At 45.9% G+C, this 21,062-nt stretch overlaps 1 protein-coding gene across 7 annotated transcripts in view; it reads left to right on the forward strand.

Moving 5' to 3' along the window:
- The window catches only part of PC (pyruvate carboxylase), a 275,210-nt gene that overhangs the window by 41,864 nt on the left and 212,284 nt on the right, over window positions 1–21,062 (forward strand). The window contains exon 1 of one of the 7 annotated variants that reach the window (XM_060269528.1): window positions 11,539–11,687. The exons of 5 other annotated variants lie outside the window; for them this stretch is intronic. The gene's annotated coding sequence lies outside the window, so the exon portion shown is untranslated. Of the gene's footprint in view, window positions 1–11,538; window positions 11,737–21,062 lie in introns of those variants that run through there. One more of the 7 variants, XM_035097647.2, reaches the window with a different exon arrangement.

Genomic DNA, 21,062 nt, shown 5'->3' on the forward strand with positions numbered 1-21,062 from the left:
CAGCTGAGGTTGCCCACCTTTTCTTTCAAAACATGTCTGTGTTTGGGGGTCCCTTCTGCTCCCCCCCCAATTCTGCCCCGATGACACCACTGCTCTCAGCTGCTCGGCTGCACCAACTGTCAATTACACGGTTCTGCTACATGTGCACAATTTTTGTGCAGGTTTCAGAATGCAGATGCTGCTGGCAGGGCATGTCGATGGACTGAATTGGGTAAAAAAAATTCCCAGCACAGAGTTCGCGACCCTGAGTCGAGAGCCTCAGCTGCAGAAGGTTTGATCGACTGCCAGGGCAGGGTGGCGCAGCAAAGGCCCAGCATCAAGGGGGATAGTTGAGCGTGCTGAATTGTACTTGGACAAAATGCCTCCTAATTTGTATGGTCCACACCTCCAACACACACACACAGCCCTGAGCTTTCACAGCTTCTGTATAAGCAAACGCTCTCAGTGGTGTCGTGTCCTGAGCCCCAAGGAGGCAAGATGAAGGGGCTGCTCAAACCAGAACAAGGGGTGAGGTGAGTTAGAGGAGCTGCCATTGATGACCCATTGGTGACTCCTCCTCTGCATCACACCACCGTCCCCAGGAAGTCTCCCCGGGATTCAAGACACCGTGGGACTCTCCTCAGACCGCACCTCCTATCCAGGCCACACCCCTCACTGACTATGCTCCACCCCTTCCTTGAGTGTTTTTGCTTGGCCGGAATGTGTCCCTGATGAACTATGGCAATGCCTCTTGCTCTCCTGGATGGAGAAACCTCTGGCTTTTCCGTGACTGTAGCATAATGGGCAATACCAAGAGCCATTTCCATTGCCCTGTCTGCTTTTGCTTCTGGCCCCCACCAGTGGCATGTGGCCCCTGAAAGTTTGCTTTGGGAGGTGATGTGATGCAGACACATTCTATTGCCAAGGAGCCTTTATCTAGGCACTCCCTGCCCATCTGCTGTTACGCTTTCTAGCATTTTGCTAAGAGACTACATTGTTTCCCATTCTTTATGTGATTACAGTCTTGTAAGGCCTGGGTTTGCTACCCGCAACCCTCCATTGCATCCCCAACTGCCCAGCCTCAATACTGCCAAAGCATTGGGGCTGAAAGACAGGAGTGGGGGTCCTTCTGTATGTGGGTGGCTGTTATTTAAGAACATGAAGAAGAGCTTGCTGGATCAGAGCCATGGCCCATATAGTCCGGCATCCTGTTCTTACAGGGGCCAACCAGATGCCTGTGGGGAAACCACAAGCAGGACTTGAGCGCAAGAGCACCCCCCCCCCCGTGACTTCCTGCAACTGGGATTCAGAAGCATTACTGCCTCTGACTGTGGAGACAGAGCATGGCTCCAATGTGGCTGGTAGCCATTGATCGCTTTACCCACCATGAATTCTTCCTATAAAGCAATCCACTTTAGAAGTCAGTGTTGTGTGTGCTTACAGCAGGCTCCCCACTTAATCCTCCAGCCCCTAATGCTTGCATGGCTCAGTGGGTCATGATGGTGGGGCCTGGGCCGTAACTCATGAAGAGGCCTTCTGTGTCTGCCCTTTCCTCTCCTGCCGAGCTGCATATACTGGTTGAACCAGCAAGTGCGTTCCAAGACGGACTGGATTCTGCCAGCACTAGTGGGGGCTTAAACCAGTCTAATGAGGCAACCGAGCTCCCTCCCCCCCCCTTGTTAGTCAATCTAATCCGTTATTGCACTTGCTCTTTCTGGGAAGTTTTGTGCACAGGAAGGAACTTGTACTCTCGATAGATCTCGCTGTGCAGTGGGAGGGAATTTAATGTGTTTGCATACACACGCGCAACCCTTTCCCAGCCGGCACATTACAGCTCCAATATGTCCTCTGCGCAGCCATACGCTAATGTGGCTCCTTGGGATTTGATCCATAATTCACTCATTAGAGCACGCTGCCACGGCCGTTTGAAGGAATGACACCTTTTAGCACAGAAAGCCGTGATTTTTTTTATTTCCGGCTTGGCAGTTTTAATAAATTGCTTGCCATGGAGATTTGAATATTTATTCTCTATCCCTCCCTCCCACCGCTTATCGCCCTCCCCAGCCTTGACAAGCGTTTTGTTATGTTTTTCTCATCTCGCTGTTTAACTTTGCAGGGGTGGAAAGTGGTGGGGGCGGGAGAGAAGATGGAGAAAGCATTTTCTGCTTTATTTTCTTTCTTTCTCCTCTCGGATGCTGACAGCTACAGTGGAGCGATGGGAGATGGAGGGGAGCCAATGGGGTTATTAGAGCTGTTTATTTGTATTTCTGTGGCACCTGGAGGGAAGCCAAAACTCCCATTGCTCACGGAGATGTGCCAGCATGTGAGCGAGGCTCTGCTGCTTCCGTGGTCTGGGCAGGTGCCACAGAGAGTGCTTCCTCTGTGCAACTGTCTCTGCCCCTTCCTTCCTGGCTGGCTGCTCTCAGGTGTATGGTTCTCTCCCATTGTCAAAGGCCCCAAGATGAGAGCCTTGGAAATGGCCTTGTATCACCAGTTCAGACTTGACTCCACCTCCACGGTCAGAGGCAGTAATGCTTCTGAATACCAGTTGCTGGAAGCCACAGGAGGGGAGAGGCCTCTTGTGCTTGGGTCTTGCTTGTGGATTTAGAACAGGATGCAGGATTTGGAGGGCCATTGGCCTGATCCTGCTGGCTCTTCCTACGTTCATTCCTAGGCCAGCACTGTTCATTCTTCTGCTCTCTGAGTCTTCTTGTAGCAGGAGCGCTCTACCCCTGAGCTATGATCTCTCTTGAAATGTGCAGAATGAAGGACAGAAGAAGAGTCTTGCTGGATTGGGCCAAAATCCCATCTAGTCCAGCATACAGTTCTCACTGCTGCCATCCAGGTTCCTATGGGAAATTCACTAACAGGATATGAAAGTGCACAGGCTTTGATTCTTTCCATGTAAACCTCCAGAGGAGATGTGAGGGCGAAAGAATTCGCTCCAAGCCTCCATTGTACATAACAGTCCTGGGTCAACTGACAAGTTTTCATTAGTTCCTAATTAAAATCATATCAAAATCTGTCTTCCCAAGTCCCAAACCTCAAAATCAACCTTCTCAAGACTTAACTAAATTATTATTATTTAATATGACCATCAATGCAAACATTTCCATTTGTGCTTTGGTGGTTTGCTTGCGAAACCATTTAAAGACAGGTACCTGCAGTAAAATCAAACAATGAGAATATTGCAAAACTCAGTCCACAAATGTATCTTGAGGTGCCTTCATTCCATACTTCTTGCCCCCCCCCCCCGCCCCACTGTACTGCCTGCCCACTCTAAGAAGAAGTACTTACAAAGTGGTCTCGGACCTGTCTCTCTATCCCTTTAACTTTCAAAAAAAAATTATTTAAGGATTTTCTTGGTTTACAGAAATATGTGTGATGTGTCTCGTAACATTTTTACAGATCAGTTTCATTTGTTGAGACATTGGGAAGGAAAGGGGGGAAAGAGGTAGATGGGGGAAAGGTGGGTGGGGGTGGGTTCGGGTGACGGTGATTGTATTTTACTGAATATATGGGGGGGGGAGTTGTCAGCGTCGCTTGTGCAGGTTCTCTGTTGTTCGCTTGTGTTCCTTTGGTGGTGAGAGATGGGGTTGGCCTAGGCACAGGGGTCAGCAAACTTTTTCAGCAGGGGGCCGGTCCACTGTCCCTCAGACTTGTGGGGGGCCAGACTATATTTTTTTGGGGGGAAATGAACGCATTCCTATGCCCCACAAATAACCCCGAGGTGTATTTTAAATAAAAGGACACATTCTACTCATGTAAACACATGCTGGTTCCCGGACTGTCCGTGGGCCGGATTTAGAAGGCGATTGGGCCGCATCCGGCCCCCGGGCCTTAGTTTGGGGATGGCCTAGGGTATGATTATGCATTTGTGGTTGGCTGTGGTGGTTTTTGTTTCATGTGTGAGTGGGGTGGGTGGGTGTTTTGGATCAAGTTAGCCATATTGATTTGTACGCTGTTGGTGGATTTTTGTCACTGTCATTGTTGGGCTGTGTATGTGATAAAAGGGAGCCATACCAGGGTGAAGCCGTCTTCTTCTATTTGTCCCCGTGTCAGTTTCAGCTTATTGGTTAATTTTTCTAGTAAGGCTGTTTCCCATACTATTTGGTACCATTGGTCCATGCTTACTCCTGACAGATCTTTCCACTGTTTGGTTATGGTGTTTCTGGTTGCTGAGAGTAAGTGGGTTAGAGCAGCTCCGTGGCCAGGCTGCCACACAGTTTAAAATGCCTTTTGAAATGCTTCCAGGAAATGACTGTACAGTACTGTACACCCAAATGTGCAGTTCCTCCCTGGGGAATTGTACCCATGAGGGCAGCCGTCTCCCCCCCCCCCATCGTCCCACACAGTTTCCCAGGAAGGGACATCTGGTTTTGACACCTGGTCACTTCCTGGAAGCATTTTAAAAGGCATTTCTTACCAAGTGGCTGGCCACAGAGCTGCTCTAAGCAGCTTAAAATATGTACAGTATAAAGGAATGAGGAGGCAGCCCCCTGGGTCCCTTTGTAAGTTCCTTGCGGAACTAGGCACTTACCTACTCTGTTGAGTATGTGTCTTAATCCTCAGGTTGGCATTCATAACTGTGTATGGATCTGAGGAGAGTGGAATAAGAAAGCCTGCCCCAAATGTGGCTCAAACTAGAAGCCTCCCTGGCCCTAGCCCACAGCAACTGTAAAAACCCTTTGTAGCAGCCAGGTGTGAAGTTAAAACAGTCCAAATTCCTGGTGAAATGAGAACGTCTTGAACATTGGCCTTTGGGAAGGGCATGGGTGTTTGCCAACCAACTGGTGAAATGAGTGTGGAAGAAACAGGATTACTGTACCAGGTCAGGAGCATCCCAGACCCTGAGATTTCAGGGTGCAAACCTGAGGCCTGTGAGCTCAAATAACACTGCAGTAATGGGCTCAGCAATGCAGATCTGGGCCAACATCCTGGCTGCTGCGTTTTGCCCTAGCTGGCTTCTGAACATCATTTGCTGTTGTTGACGGCATTTGACGGCATCAATCTGCTGTTGGGGCCCAGCAGACCCCTTTGAAGCCCTAGCTGGAAATAAAGTTAATGACTGGTTTCAAAATGGCTCCGGTTTAATGTAAAAAAGATGGATGTTATTGGTAGGCTGTTCCAAAAACATAGCATGACACAAAGGCTGTTGGAATACTTTGAGCCTCTCAATGTTAACTTAAATCCCTCATTTTGTGCTGTCAGGAAGAGTAAACAGAAGAGAAGCAGAAGTGAAATACAGGATTCATAACAGGAAAGAACAAAATAAGAGAACAAAAAATGCTTTAGTGAAATACTGTGCTCATAGTAAATATTAAAAGGCGTCTAGGGACCCAGGTGGCGCTGTGGTTAAACCACTGAGCCTAGGGCTTGCTGAGCAGAAGGTTAGCGGTTCGAATCCCTGTGACGGGGTGAGCTCCCGTTGCTTGGTCCCAGCTCCTGCCAACCTAGCAGTTCGAAAGCACGTCAAAATGCAAGTAGATAAATAGGAACCGCTACAGCGGGAAGGTAAACGGCATTTCCATGTGCTGCTCTGGTTTGCCAGAAATGGCTTTGTCATGCTGGCCACATGACCTGGAAGCTATACGCCGGCTCCCTCGGCCAATAATGCGAGATGAGCGCGCAACCCCAGAGTCGGTCACGACTGGACCTAATGGTCAGGGGTCCCTTTACCTTTACCTAGTGAACACCAAATAGCCCCCCAACCCCCCAAAAGAACAATACAAGTAAGAAATCGGTGTTCTAAGTTTGCATTATGAGAGTGTCAACTCATAAGAACTTAGAAGAAGAGTCTGTCTGCTAGAGCAAGCCAATGGAACATCTAATCCAGCATCTTCTTCTCACAGTGGCCAACCAGATGGTTCAGTGAGAAGCCTACAAGCAGGACCTGAGTGGCAACAGCACTGGTCCCTCCTGCAGTTTCCAGCAACTGGTATTCAGAAGCATTGTTGTTTAGTCGTGTCCGACTCTTCGTGACCCCATGGACCAGAGCACGCCAGGCACTCCTGTCTTCCACTTCCTCCCGCAGTTTGGTCAAACTCATGTTGGTAGCTTCGAGAACACTGTCCAACCATCTCGTCCTCTGTTGTCCGCTTCTCCTTGTGCCCTCCATCTTTCCCAACATCAGGGTTTTTTCCAGGGAGTCTTCTCTTCTCATGAGGTGGCCAAAGTATTGGAGCCTCAGCTTCAGGATCTGTCCTTCCAGTGAGCACTCAGGGCTGATTTCCTTCAGAATGGATAGGTTTGATCTTCTTGCAGTCCATGGGGCTCTCAAGAGTCTCCTCCAGCACCAGAATTCAAAAGCACCATAATTCAGAAGCATACTGCCTCCCAATACGTAGCAGAGGTAGAACAATAGCCATTGTAGCTAGCAGCTATCAATAGCCTTCTCCGTGAATTTGTCCAGTCCTGTTCTAAAGTCTTCAAATTCTGGTGACAACATAAAACTGATTTGGAGCAGAATTAGACCCCTAGGGTAAAATTCCCCTTCACTTTGTTTCTTTTGGTGTGCACATGGGTCCCTTGTGATAGAAGCAGAATGTGAAGTTAATTTTTCTTTTCCTATTTCGAGAAGTTGCTAGGGTTAAAACAGACCCTATTTTGCTCGGAGGTTTGGTAGTTTCACTTTCCCCTTGGTTTCAATAGGTGGTAGATTGGGGGACTTGGTAGTTTGCAGATGCGGGGCCACGTGAGCATTCCTTGGGCCCATTTTTCTACAGCATCGCCAATGGTGCTTCACCCACCCCTGTTCATGTCTGTTGAGACTGTATGACTTAGTAGAGCTCGATTGGGATTGGATCAGGAGGAAGCTTTGGGTCACATCGTTCAGGATCTGAGGTTGAATCTACTCCATTGGCAGTGCTGGTACCCTTGGACTTATAGTCTTCTTTGTGGTCACAGCTAAAATGGAGGTACCCAGAAGGTGGGAGATGTACTAAGAATTTTCCATGCAAAATTGATATTCTTGCACCATCGGGTTGGCGGAAAAACACAACACATAACGGCAGAGTGTTGGAGGGTTTAGTGGACCATGAAAGGTGTGAAGCTGGGAGTGTTAGCATTTTCACCCCTCCCAGATTTGGTTAGGCCTCTAGCGCTCTCTAGAGGCAACTCACGTTACTTCATGGTTCTGATTGATTCTTATTCCAAATATGTTTGGGTTTATGTATTGCAGAAAAAGTCTGAAGCCTTTTTAAGATTCAAACAGTTTTGTGCATGGATAAAAAATGTGCACAATGAGCAGGTGCGCCACTTTTACACTGACAAAGGTGGATAATTTTGTTCAGAGCAATTTGAGAACTTTCTTGCTGAACAGGGTATAGAGCACATGACTGCCACACCCAGATTTCCATGGATGATTGGTTTGTGTGAAAGAGTAAACCAAACTTTGCAACAAGGTATTAAAACTCTGTTGCATGATTCAGGCCTACCCAATCCCTTTTTTTTGGGGGGGGGAAGCTTTATCATGCTTTACTTATGTTTATAATAGGAGATATCAATCAGCCATTGGTTGCACCCCATATGAAATGCTGTTTGGGGAAAAACCATTTGAAAATTTTTGGTTCAGAAGTGTGGGTGCATACTTTGGAAAATGACAAACTGAGTAAATGTGGTCAACATGGCATCTTTCTAGGGTACGAGAAAGGTTCATATTGTGTGCTAATGACAGACACGAAAACAATTAAGTTGACTAGAAGTATGGATTGTAACCCAAAATGGGACAAAGTTGGTATTTTTCAGTGCTACCCCATTTCTGGTGATGATGACACAAAGCCAGAAAAGAAAGAGGCAGATCCTGTTACTGCTGATGAATCTAGCGTTAGTGAGGAATCAGACACTGACACAGACTATCAGAGTGCAAAAGCCTCAGTTAAACTGACAGATGAATCAGACACTGATGTAAATGTACAACCTTTGTTTACAGTGGGTCTCCATTCTCCCAAGGAGGAAATGGACCCAGAGGATCTGAGAATTTTGTGCAGGTCCGAAAGAGCCACCAAGGGAAGATCGTCAAAGCGATTTTCCAAAGAGTTTGCAAAAGCTGTCACTACTAGCGACTCAGATACAGTGTTTGAACCAGCCAGCTACAAAGAGGTTCAAAACTTGTCCGCAAAGGATGATGAACCTTGGCTTAATGCCATGAAATCTGAGTTAAAATCCCTGAAACAAAATGAGACATGGGAATTGGTTCCAGGAGAACCAGGTATGAAATCTGTAGACAGCAGGTGGATTTTCAAAGTAAAAACTGACCAGCATGGTAAAGTTGCCAGATATAAAGCCAGGTTAGTGGCACGTGGTTTTTCTCAGATACCTGACCAGGATTACCATGAGACGTACTCACCAACAGTCAGATTTGAGAGTGTTAGACTCTTAATGAAACTTGCTGCTGAAGAAGGCATGACTATATCTCATCACGACGTAAATACTGCGTTTTTATATGGAATTCTTGATGAGAATACTTATATGCTGCCACCAGATGGAGTGCAAGTCAAAAAGGGAATGGTGTGCAAGTTAAAAAAATCCCTATATGGTTTGAAGCAAAGCGCTCGTTGCTGGCACACTAAACTAACTGAAGTGCTGTTTTCTTTAGGATTCCAACAAGGAAAGGCTGATTCTTGTGTTTTTGTGAAAGAGTGTAATCAACAAAAGCTATTTTGTATTTGCTTCAATGATATCTTATTTCTGTGGAAAGATATTAATATTTACAAAAGCACTCTTGAGAAATTGCAGAAGCATTTCGACATGAAAGATCTAGGGGAAGTCAGTAATTATCTCTCTCTGGAAGTAGAGAGAAATGAGAAGGGTGATGTTTTGCTGCACCAAACATGCAAAATCAATGAATTGCTGAAAAAGTTAAACCTGACTGATGCAAATGCTGTAGATACCCCTATGGTCACAGGTTTCCAACATGACACAAATGCTGAGGCATTTTCTGACGCCACATTGTTCCGGAGTGTGTTAGGCAAGCTCAGTTTTGTAGCAAGAGGTACCAGACCAGACATTGCCATTGGTGTGAATTTGCTCAGCAGATATGCTAATCAGCCCACAGTATCTGACTGGAAAGCTTTAAAACGCATAGTTAGATATTTGAAGGGCACTATGCACTATCGGTTAAGACTTTCAAGGCAAAAATCAGGAGGCCTTGAAATCTATGCAGACGCCAGTTTTGGCAGTGACTCAATGGATGGAAAGAGTACATCAGGTGTTTGTTATCTGTACAATCAGTGCTTGTTTGATTGGAATTGTAAGAAGCAAGCAACAGTGTGCACGAGTTCATGTGAAGCGGAACTCAATGCTCTAACTCTATCGCTTATGAATGTAGAGTGGTTATTGCAGCTATGTCAAGATATGAGAATAAAGGTTTCGTGTCCAATTCCACTTTATCAGGACAACAAAGCCTGCATAGCGTTGATCCAATCAGAAGGGTGCAAGCAGAAAACAAAACATTTACAGATTAAATTGCCCCGCGCCAGAGAATGTACTCAAGAAGGAGTTGTTAAAGTTACTTATATGCCAGGGAAAGAAATTCCTGCCGATGCTTTAACTAAAGCTGTAAACAAGGAACAACTAGATGTATATGTTAAGAAATTACAGTTGTGTTAAATTACAGTTGTGTTAAAGTTCTCTCAATGGTCGGTTTGAAAAGGGGGAGTATGTTAGCATTTACACCCCTCCCAATGTGAGAATCAGATAGTCTCCAGAGAGAGAAGTGGGCGGGAACTGTTCCTTCACTAAATTGTCTTCCTGACTCTGCTAATTTAGTGGGGTGTGGTATTGCTATATTGCTCTGTAGCTGTTGTGAGTAGCTCTGGCTCTCTGTTATGCTGTGTGTTTGCAGTGAGAGCTGTTTGTAACTTTCAGACAGCCTACGGTATGTATATATTCTGTAAATATGCATTAGCTTGAAGTAATAAAGAGGATTAAAAACCTCTGCCACAGTATCCATTGTTTATTGAAGCAGAAGGTGCTCCAGTCGTCCTGTTAGCCCAGTTGGGGCAGAAGAGGGACTGAAGACGTGGATATAGCCTTGCATAAAACCCACAGGGAGGTGTCCCATGACCTTCTTTACTAACACTGAGGTGCCTGGCGTTGCACTCCTGGACTGCACATGATTTGTTCTGGCAGGGTGGTGGGCATAAGGAATGAAATACTACCATCGTTTTCCAATAAAGCTTCATTTCCAGTCCAGTATGTGTTATCAGCCCGAGTTGTATGCTGCCAAGACCAGCCTGATGCCCTCCAGGTGTTTTGGACTACAGCTCCCATCAGCCTCAGCTAGCACAATCTATGTCTGGGTTGTTGTTTTTGCTTGGTAGCTGTTCTGCTTGCAATTGAGGATGTCAGTGAAGGGCCATACCTCAGTGACAGAGCAATCTGCTTTGCATGCCGGGTTCAATCCCTGGATAGGGCTGGCAGAGAGAGGCTCCTGCCTGAATCCTTGGAGGACCTGCTGCAAGTCACTGTAGGTAATACTGATCAGTATGGACCAATGGTCTGATTCAGTAGAAGATGACTTCTTAAGTTCCTATTTAAATAAGTCCTTTATTCAGAACTACAAGGGCTAGGATTTTTCTTTTTCTTTTAGGGAACGGCTGTAGCTTAGTGGTAGAGCGTCCCAGGTTCAATCCCCAATGGCATCTCCTGGTAGGGCTGGGAGAGTTCCCTCCCTGAAATTCTGGAAAGCTGATGCAAGTCAGTGTGGACAACACTGAGCTAGATGGACCAGCTTCCTATATTCCTACTAAATAAAGTTATATAAAACTGGAATGGTCTCCCTAAGGAGGTTGTGATCTCTCCTTCATTGGAGATTTTAAAGCAGAGCTTGGGTGGCCATCCGTCACGAATGCTTTAGATGAGATTCCTGCATTGCATGGGATTGGACTAGATGACCCTTGGGGGTCCCTTTCAACTCTACAATTCTGTGATTTTATTATTCTCTTTTTACAGTCAGTCTGATGCTTTGGTAGGTTAGGTGATGGTGGAGGAGGAGGCCAGGGGGTGGGCAAAAGGTGTAATGTACCATAACCTCCATAGGATTTCAGAGAAATATTGTTGGCCTGTTGATAAAAGCCGAAGGGGCAATGAGCAATTTTGGTTTCTCCTTGGAACATGTAACTCCTCTGAATTGCACCCCAGTGGGAAAGGTGGGCTGGTCCCCAAAACTACTTTTGTCCAGCTGGCATGCTGAAGTGTTGTGCCCTACCCAGAAATGCTGGAAGTTTTGTAGCCTAGGATTGGAAGATTGGGGAGTAGGCTGATGCCACTTTGAGAGCAGCACAGCCTGCCTGTGTGCTTCCTTATGTGTCGATAAGCAGATTAAAGTTATCCTGGACTTTGCGGTGCTTTCTCCTCTGAACAAAAAACGAATCTTCTGAAGGTTATCTTGAACTTTGCAAACTTAAGTGTTTGGTGGAAAGAGAGATAAATGATCTGAGCTGATAACCCTTTTCAAAGGTTTAAGACCCTCTTGACCACCACGATTGCATTTCTCCCAGCTCGCCGCCTGCAGTATCAGCCTTTGTTTATCTATTGGCCAACTGCTGCCAAAGTTCGGGACTCTCTTCAGGTCCTTGTGTGTCTGGGATTCTGCTTGCAGTCTGGAGAGAGAGAGAGACACATGCACAGAGAGGGCTGAAGTATCTTTCGGATTTTCTGTTGAGAGACCCACGTGGGCTGCTTCTTGTTCTTCAAGGCATCGTAGGGTACGTAGGATCTGAAGTTTCCCGCTTTGAAGGAAGGGGTCTTGAGAACGTGAGTAGGCCAAACCACAGTGGGTCTCTTGGGTCCAAGGCGGCACATTGGGAAAACGGAGAGGCAGGACACATAGGCAACAGGCATCTTGCGCTGTTTATCCTCAGCAGTTTGTATTCTGAGGTACATTGCCTTTGAACATGGAGGTTCTATGTGACCGATAGGCTGCTGATGGACCTCTGAAGACCCCAGCTTGGTGGTAGGGCGCTTGCCTTGTGTTCAGTAGACCCCAGGTTTAACCTGCCCATCTTCGGGGGTGCCTGAAACCCTAGAGAGCGACTGCCAGTCAGTGTAGGCAAAACTGAGCTAGATGGACTAGTTGTCTGACTCGGTGGAAAGGAGCACTCTATGCTTCTGGGGTTAAATTCACACTGGTGTGCTCACTTCCATCTTCTTCAAAGCTACTGCAAGCCAACATCATAGGATGGCTGCAAGTTTTAGGAAGCTGCCTTATACTGAGTCAGGCCATTGGCCTGTCTTACTCGGTATTGTCTACACTGACTAGCAATGGCTCTCCAGGGTTTCCAGCAGGAGTCTCTCCCAGCCCTAGCTAGAGATGCCATTGGGGATTGAACCTGGAATCTTCTGCATGCAAGGAAGATGCTCTGCCGCTGAGCTATGGTCCTTGATAGCGGAAAAAGCAAATTCTATACCGCTTTTCACTTTCCTCACCCACACCTGCTTTGTTGCCTAACAGTTCCTTTATGCCATCTAGGTTAGTGAGTATTCCAACATCTAGTGGCAATGAATTCCATAAGCTGATTATGCATTATGTGAATAAATACTTAAGCTTTTATCTGTCCTGAATACCCTGCCAATCATGGTTTCCCTTTGGCTGGGTATCTTCAAGAGAATAAACGAATCCTTACTCTTTCTTCGGTCTCTGCGTCACTCATAATCTTTTATGAACCTCTGTGTTGGTTTGATAAGGTGCAAAGCTGTGCTGTGGTGGGTTCCCTGTGTTCAGCCAACTTATGCTGAATGGGAGTTGGACAAAAAAAAAAACCCTGAGGAGATGCAATTTGGCCACCAGCTTAGTGGAAGTGCCCCCCCCTCCACGCAAGAGGTCATACCTCTTTCATGAAAGTTGGCTGTGATTTAGTTACTATTAGAAGAAATAATTTTGCCAGAGGCCCTTGAGGTGCTTTGCAATAGATGAGAGAAGCAGTTACCCAGGGCCAACCAAATCTCAGTCCAAGCCTCTCGTGTTCTTAAGAACTGCCGTGCTGGATGGGTCAAGAATTCTAACTAGCCAGATGCCTCTGGGAAACCCAATAAACAGCATATGGGGGCAACAGCCCCCCACCCACCAGTTCTCCATCCCTAACACTGAGTACAGTCATACCTCATGTTGCGTCCGCTGCGGGTTGCGTTTTTCCAGGTTACAAATGCGGCGGACCCGGAAGTGTTTACTTCTGGGTTTCACCGCGTGCGCATGCACAGAAGCGCTCTATCGCGCTATTGCCCATGCGCAAAAGCGCTGCTCAGGTTGCAGACTTTTCGGGGTGCGAACAGCACCCTGGAACTGATCAGGTCCACAACCCGAGGTACCACTGTATTCTGAGATTTACCGCAGTTTGCATTTACCTGTCACCCTTTCCTGTGTTTCTGAAGTCCAGAGCTGCAACTGTGATTCCTGTATTTCAGGGAGTTGGGCTTGATGACTCTTTAGGTCTCTTCCAACTCTACATATTCTATGATTCTGTGAGTGTGGGTGCTTATGTAGCCAAAACAAAACACACACACACACACACACACACACAAGTATTGGAAAGTTTGGGGGAACCCCATGATTTTCAAAAGTACAAGAGGTATTTGGGTGGGGTAGGGGGAAAATCCCTAAGCAGGGAGGAAAGCCAACAGCAATCCAGTGATAACTGAGCATGCTCAGTGACCCACAGAATGCTGATTGGCTGTTGGGCAAGTGTGTGTGGAATGGAATGCTTGGAAGAGAGCGTGGCTGGCTGGCAGGAATCCTGCACACAGCAACCTTTTGTTGCAGCTCCCGCTGATTATTGCTGATTTAGACAGTTTTAGAGCAATCTCCCATGCATTTGCTCAGACCTTTGTGTGAGTCCAGGATTTCCAACAAGGGCAGGTAGATATTTTTGAGAAACTCACGAGCCGCAGCAAGGATGCAGTGACCAGTCCTTCTTGTTTCTCCCCAGGCCCCTGAGGCATAGTGCCCCTGGCCACGGAGGTTCTGTTTAGCAAACACAATGGGTCAGACAGCTGTCTTCCTTGCGCAATATTATAGTGCTTGGAGATTCCATGTTGTGAAACTTCCATACAGTGAAGGATCAAAGGATCTGGGAGGAAGGGGATGTTTCTCTTAAGCCGGGGGGGGGGGGGTTGGCTTGCTTTTTTATCCCAAAGGCCACATTGCTCATAGTCAGCCCAAAGCAAAATCGGGTGCAGTGATTTCTGCAAGGCTTAGTTTTGCACATTTTGTGCCTCAACTTGATGCCCTCCAGTTGTTGTTGAACTCCAAATTCCGTTATCTTTGACCATTGGCCATTTTGGCTGGGGGCTGATGGAATTTGGAGGCCTGGCCTGCACTAAACATTTAAAGCAGTATCGTACAACTTTAAACAGCCATGGCATTGTAGGTTTGTAGTTTGCTGAGAGTTCCTAGAAGATCCCTATTCCCCTCTCAGAGCTACAATTCCCAGAGTTCCCTGTGAAGAGGGATTGACGGTTAAACTGTAGCTCGGTGGCGGGAATCGGGGCCTACTAACAACTCTCAGCCCACTTAACAAACTGCAGGACCCAGAATTCTTTGGGAGAAGCTGTGACTGTTGAAAGTGGCATGATACTGCTTTAAATATATAGTGCAGATGGGGGCTGCGTCAAGCAAGGCTGGGTAAACTGCTATGAGAAAAATGAGCCATCGCTATCAGTGGTGTTATCCTCCTAAGTCCCTCTTCTGATCCATAAAAGGACCAACACTTCAGTTTTTTTCAGTTTAGAACGTGCCAAAGTGGGACAGGAGAAAGCTTGGAGCAATATTGTCTTCTTGAAGAGAGATTTGCGGGGTTGGGGGTTGCTGCTGCTGCTGCTGCGGCTGATTGACTTTACACATAACCTGGATAATTGTTTTGTTTGAAGTTTTAAGTAGTGCGCTCTCTCTCTCTCTCTCTCTCTCTCTCTCTCTCTCTCTCTCTCTCTCTTTTTCTGTTTCTGACTCAATCAGAAAGGTGTTAGATAGAAGCATCTGGGAAGATCTGTGCGGGCAGGCGGGCAGGCATCTCAAAAAAAAAAAACATACCCTCTGCATTAAAGGAGGAAGGGATCCCACTTATCTTGTATAAGGGATGTGCTGTTTTTGTCGCTGCTGTTTTTGCATCCTGCCTGGAACATAAGAAGGTAAGAAGACCCTGCTGGATCGGGCCAATGGCCCGTCTAGTCCAGCATCCTGTTCTCACAGGGGCCAACCAGATGCCCCAATGGGAAACTCACAAGCAGGACCTGAGCACAAGAGCAAATCTCCCCTTCTGTGGTTTCCATCAGGTGGTATTCAGATGCATTGCTGTCTTTGACTGTGGGAGGCTTTAAATAAGATTGGACAAATGCATGGAGCGGAAGGCTATCCAGGGCTGCAAGCCACAGTGGCTAGTTTTGCCTCTACTGTTGGGAGTCAACATGCCTCTGAATACCAGTTGTTGGGAATCACAGGTGGGGAGAGTACTCTTGGACTCAGGCCCTGCTTGCAGGCTTCCCAGTTGAGGCACCTGCTTGGCCACTTTAGGAACAGGATACAGTACTGGGCTAGGATGGGCCTTTGGCCTGATCCAGCAACGATCTTCTTACACTCTTCAGCTGCTTTTTCTTAGTAATTGTTATGATGACCCTGCAAAGGAGGCCACCAACTTTATTCCCATATTGCAGATGGAGGAGTTGAGGCTGAGAAGGGAGGGGGCCTTGTCCTGCACCACCTAATGAGATTCCAGCTGGGGGGACTTTTGACAGTATTACGCCAACTGACCCTGCACTATCCCTTGGCTCCATTTCCACCTACCGTAGCTTTTTGCAAAAAGCAAAACAACAAAAAACCTTGGAAGAGTTGTGTTTTGAATCTTCTCCGTTTGCTCTTAAAAATTGCCCCTCATCTTTCATGCATAAATGATTTTGCTTGTAGCTGTACTGTATCATTTTTCTTGTTAAATCATTCCTGTGCATCCATACTCCTCTCCTGTTATGACAATATTGGCAGCCCTGTTTCCTGGGGCTGCTGGGAGCTGGAGTTCAAAACAACTGGAGAGCACCAGGCTGGCAATGGTGTATTGCATGAGGTCATGTGGTGCAAAGCACAGTACTTTGATATATCTCCCAAACTCCTGTTTTGGCAGCTGGCGTAGTTTGTCGTCTCCCAAGTGATGCTGTTGGCTCTTAAGCCAATATTGTGATCCTCATGTTATTGGCTGCCCACAAGCTGAGGCTGTAAGATCAAAGTGTGCCACTTTGTACAGTACATAAACCTGAAACGTGTGTGCTATTCACTTGTTGACTGTCCCTGTGCCTGCATGTTTTGCAGGACAAGGCAGTAGAGAGGGCCACCCTGCTTCAGACTGCGGGGGACGAAATTGCATTTGTTATTTAGATTTGTAGTCCATGTATTCAGAAAAGATTCAGAAAAAGGCAACGGAAATGATCAAGCGGGTGGAGCGACTCTCCTATGAGGAAAGGTTGTAGCATTTGGGAGTTTTCAGTTTAGAGAAAAGGAGAGTAAGAGGTGATGTGATGGGAGTTTGCAAAATAATGCCTGGCACAGAGGAAGCGGATAGAGAGAAGTTCTCCCTCTGTCATAACACTGAAACTTAGGGACTTGCAATGAAGCTGCATTTGAAAGGTTCAGGGCAGGTAAAAGAAAGTCTTTCACTCGCTCCCACAGGAGGCAGTGATGGCCACCAACTTGGGTGGTTTTAAAAGAGGGATTAGACAAATTCCTAAACATTAGGAAGAACTTCTTGACAGTAAGAGCTGTTCGGCAGTGGAATTTGCTGCCAAGGAGTGTGGTGGAGTCTCCTCCTTTGGAGGTCTTTAAGAGGATGCTTGACGACCATATGTCAGGAATGCTTTGATGGGTTTCCTGCTTGGCAGGGGGTTGGACTGGATGGCCCTTGTGGTCTCTTCCAACTCTATGATTCTATGAAATTAATGGGAGAGAAGGCCATCAATGACTACTAGGCACAATGGCTCTGCTCTGCTTCCGTGGTTAGAGGCAGTAATCCTTCTGAATCCGAAACCCTCAGTTGGGGAGAGAGCTCTTGTGCTTGGGTGCTGCTGGGCCTTATGTTAGTTCCTCAAACCTTGGCCATGTTGGCATGTAGCCATTTCCAATTGCCTTTGTTTTGAGGTGTCATCCCACTTGCCCGATTCCCAGCTGGATGATAATTATTATGCTAGATTCACAGGCACATCCAACAGGTAGATCGTGATCTACCGGTAGATCACTGGATGTCTGTGGTAGATCACTGGTAGATCACTGGCTCCCCCCAAAGAAGCTCAACAACTTTGGTTCCCCTAAAAATGCTCAACGTTTTAGCCTTCACCCCCCAAAAAAAACAGGGCTTTCCTCCCACCTTAGAAAAGCTCAACAACTTGACCTGAACCCCTAAAAATGGGGCTTTCCTCCTCCCTAGAAAGCTTAACAACTTTGACCTAAACCCCCCAAAAGGGGGTAGATCACTGCCAGTTTTTAACTGTGAGTAGATTGCAGTCTCTTCAGAGTTGGCCTCCCCTATGCTAGAATAATAATGGCAAGGCAAAACATGTCTCAGAACATCTATTTCTAGCACATTGAATCCTCTGTGGAGTTTCTTCTTCTTTTGCATTTTTACTGACGTTGTTAAAAATATTTTGGTTGTGTGGTAGGTAGGCGGGCAGGAAGGAGAAGGGCTATTTGTGATGGCAAAGCTTGCTTCCAGAAGATAACGTCTTGGTAGCTCACTGAAGAAAACGTCACTTCTCTTTGTCAGCTTTTTGTTCTGTGAGACAAGTCATCTGTGCAGGGATGGCCCAAGAAATTATGCCGCCTGAGGCCAAGGACAAGATGTCGCCTTTCCCCATTACAGGGATGCCACCAGGCTGGCAGGTGGATGTTACTTCAGTTTCCTCCAATGTACCAGAGGGCAGGAAACAGTGACCACATTCACACCATATATTTGAAGAGCTGTCACACCACTTTGAACAGTCATGGCTTCCCCCAAAGGATTCTGGAGCTGAATCTTGTTAAGGGTGCTGAGAGTTGCTAGGAGACCCCTATTCCCCTCCCGCTGCCACAGTTCCTGGAGTCCCCTGTGAAGAGGAATGAAAATCACTTTGGGAAAACGGAGGTGATCTGGCGGAATGGATGTTGCCTGATAAACACAGGACCTCTACAGAGCGGCTTTTTTTTGTGCTGTTGAAAACAGGCAGTCTTTGAACAGCTTCTTCGTGCTTCTCACAGAATAAGTTCAAGGAGACGCTACAGATTAAGGCCTCCTTTTTCACAGGCATCCCTGACATTCTTGCCACATAATTGTGCTCATGGGAAGCTGTTGCTGCTAATAATGCCTCAGGTGAAAGGAGTAATACGAAGGGGTGATGACACATGAAGAATTATTGCATTGTAATAGCTGTTTGCAGTGATATGCTAAAAGTCTGTACACACAGAGTTGGTCATGCAACATCATGGATGCTTTAGTAGAGATTTCTGCTTCCCTTCCAACTCTATAATTCTATGATTCTTGTTTAAAGTGTGGGGGAAATATAAAGACCTACTAGAACCTAAGACACCTTGGTGGTTATCACCTATTGATCTCAGGACGCAAGGGAGAAACGTGCTAAGAGGAAGGCACGCTTGGCAAATCCACACCGTGATCAACTCCCGCCTGGAAACCAATGTCCCCACTGTGGAAGGACGTGTGGATCCAGAATTGGCCTCCACGGTGACTTACGGACCCATTGTTAAAACTGTGTTCCTGGAAGACAATCTTACTCGGCTACGAGTGATCACCAAAGAAGATTGAGGCATTGTCACTTAAAACAAGGGGGGGGGGAGAATGCCCAACATATAGGGATTTATTGGTAGAACAGGAGGGAAAATTAAAACTGAAAGAATATGAAGAAATAAAAGAGCATCTTCAACGTTGGTTGCACCATAGACAGCTAAAGGATGTTTTAAAAGAGGGCAATAAGAAAGGTTTTTCATATTCGGTTTCCAAATCCCAAATGGAAGTGATATAAGAAAACTTGAAATGATTAAAAAAGGCATACAACATGCTTTTGGAGTGGGAAACTAAAGATGAAGAAGTAAAGTTGGTAATGATAAAATGGGTACAAGATATAGGCCACAATATACAATTTGAAGACTGGATAAAATTGCGGAAAGTAAATTTGAAATTTATGGATTATATATTGTTGAGAGAGAATTACATGAAGATGATGTATAGATGGTATATATCACCGGTCAAACTAGCAAAAATGTATAAAAATGAAAAGAAGGAGTGTTGGAGGTGTGAGGCTAAAGGTACTTTTTATCATATGTGGTGGGATTGTAAAAATGTAAAAATATATTGGGAAATGATATATAATGAATTGAAGAAAATGTTGAAAATAACATTTGTTAAACAACCAGAAGCCTTCCTGTTAGGTATTTTAGGTCAAGATCTGCTGAAAGAGAAGAGATTATTATGTATGCTACAACGGCGGCGAGAATTCTGATAGCACAAAAATGGAAGACTGGAGAAATTCCAACTAAAGAACAATGGCAAGAGAAATTGATGAACTATGCAGAACTGGCAAAATTGACAGAGAGACTTCGAGAAAAGGACAACAGTGACTTTGAAAAAGAGTGGGAACCATTTATAATATATTTGCAGAAACAAAGGAAGACTATTGACTTGATGGCAGGATTTAAATAAACACTCACATCTTTATGCAATATAAATCTTATTGATATGAGATGTATGTAATGATAGAAAAAGAAAAGTGAATAAAAATTCAATAATATATATGGTATATATAATTTCTATGATTCTATAATTGTAGCACGCTCTTTCTCTCTCTGTGAGTGTAACTGTGTAAATAGAGGTCTTTGTACAACTCTCAGCACCCTTAACAAACAGTTCCCAGAATACTTGGGGGTAGCTGTGACTGCGCAAAGTGATGTCATGGTGCTTTAAATGTATGCTGTACATGTGGCCTAGCTTAGGGAGGTTCAGAACAGGCAATACACAGCTCTATCCATACCCCGTCTCTCAGTATCTGCCACCTGAGGCCACAGGCTGGCTCTGTGCAGAAGCTGACACAACTCCCAAGTTTGCTCCAAGGTGTCTTTGGAATTAAGCTACCCTTTTGTCCTCCTTCCTTGAACCCAGTTATATGGGACAAACCAAACAGGGTTGTGCTTCTCCAGGAGGTGGGGAGAGCCCTCTTTCTGCAGCTTATCACTTAGTCCTTTCTTGTAAATGAGAAAGGTTTAAGTGATGCAGTTTTTCTGGTTCGGGGCCAAATGGAGGAAAGGTTAAGTTTTGAAATCTGTTGCAGAATTTGGAAGGTTGTGTACTTGGCTTGTGCAAGATTTATTTGCTCTTTCAGAGACCTTCGGGAACAAAGCCTGTTAAAGTTTTCCCTTTGTGGAAGGGAGAAGAGCCCTCCTTTCTTCCTCTTCCTCTTCCTCTTCCTCCTCCTGTGCATGGCCTCCTTCAGCTGGATCGGCTGACGTTATTGATCCCCACCCCAAGAACATAAGATGAGTCTGATGAATCAGGTCAAAGGGGACTCATATAGTCCAGTGTCTTATTCTCACAGGAGCCAACTGGATGCCTGTGGGAAACTCACAAGCAGGATTAGAGCACAAGAGCCCTCTCCCCTCCTGTAGTTTCCAGGAGCTGGTATCCAGCATCATTGCTGTCTCCAACTGAAGTGGAACAGCATAGCCAAAATGGCTACTAGCCGTCGACTACCCTCTTCATAAATTTGCCCCATCCTTTTTTTAAAAAAAACAGTCCAAGTTGGTGGCCATTGCTGCCTCCTGTTGGAATTGAGTCCCATAGTTTAACTGTGCACTGCATGAAGAAGTACTTCCTCTCCATTTCATTTTTAGGGCCAGTGTTCCACTATAACAAAAATATATATTTATTTTTTTTACAGGTGGACAGTATGGAGGCTTATAACCTAACAATTATAGACATAGGGGGCATTTTCAGAAGTGATGGATGCTTATGCATCAAATAGACAACGATTTGGGGAGCAAAAGCAGTGACTTGGGGGGGGGGGAATCTGTAGTATTTTGTCCCACAAACACATGTATATACGCTGCAAATGGTGATTTATTTATTTTT

This window comes from Zootoca vivipara, chromosome 17 (genome assembly GCF_963506605.1).
Source record: "Zootoca vivipara chromosome 17, rZooViv1.1, whole genome shotgun sequence".
In the NCBI taxonomy this organism is placed as follows: domain Eukaryota; kingdom Metazoa; phylum Chordata; class Lepidosauria; order Squamata; family Lacertidae; genus Zootoca; species Zootoca vivipara.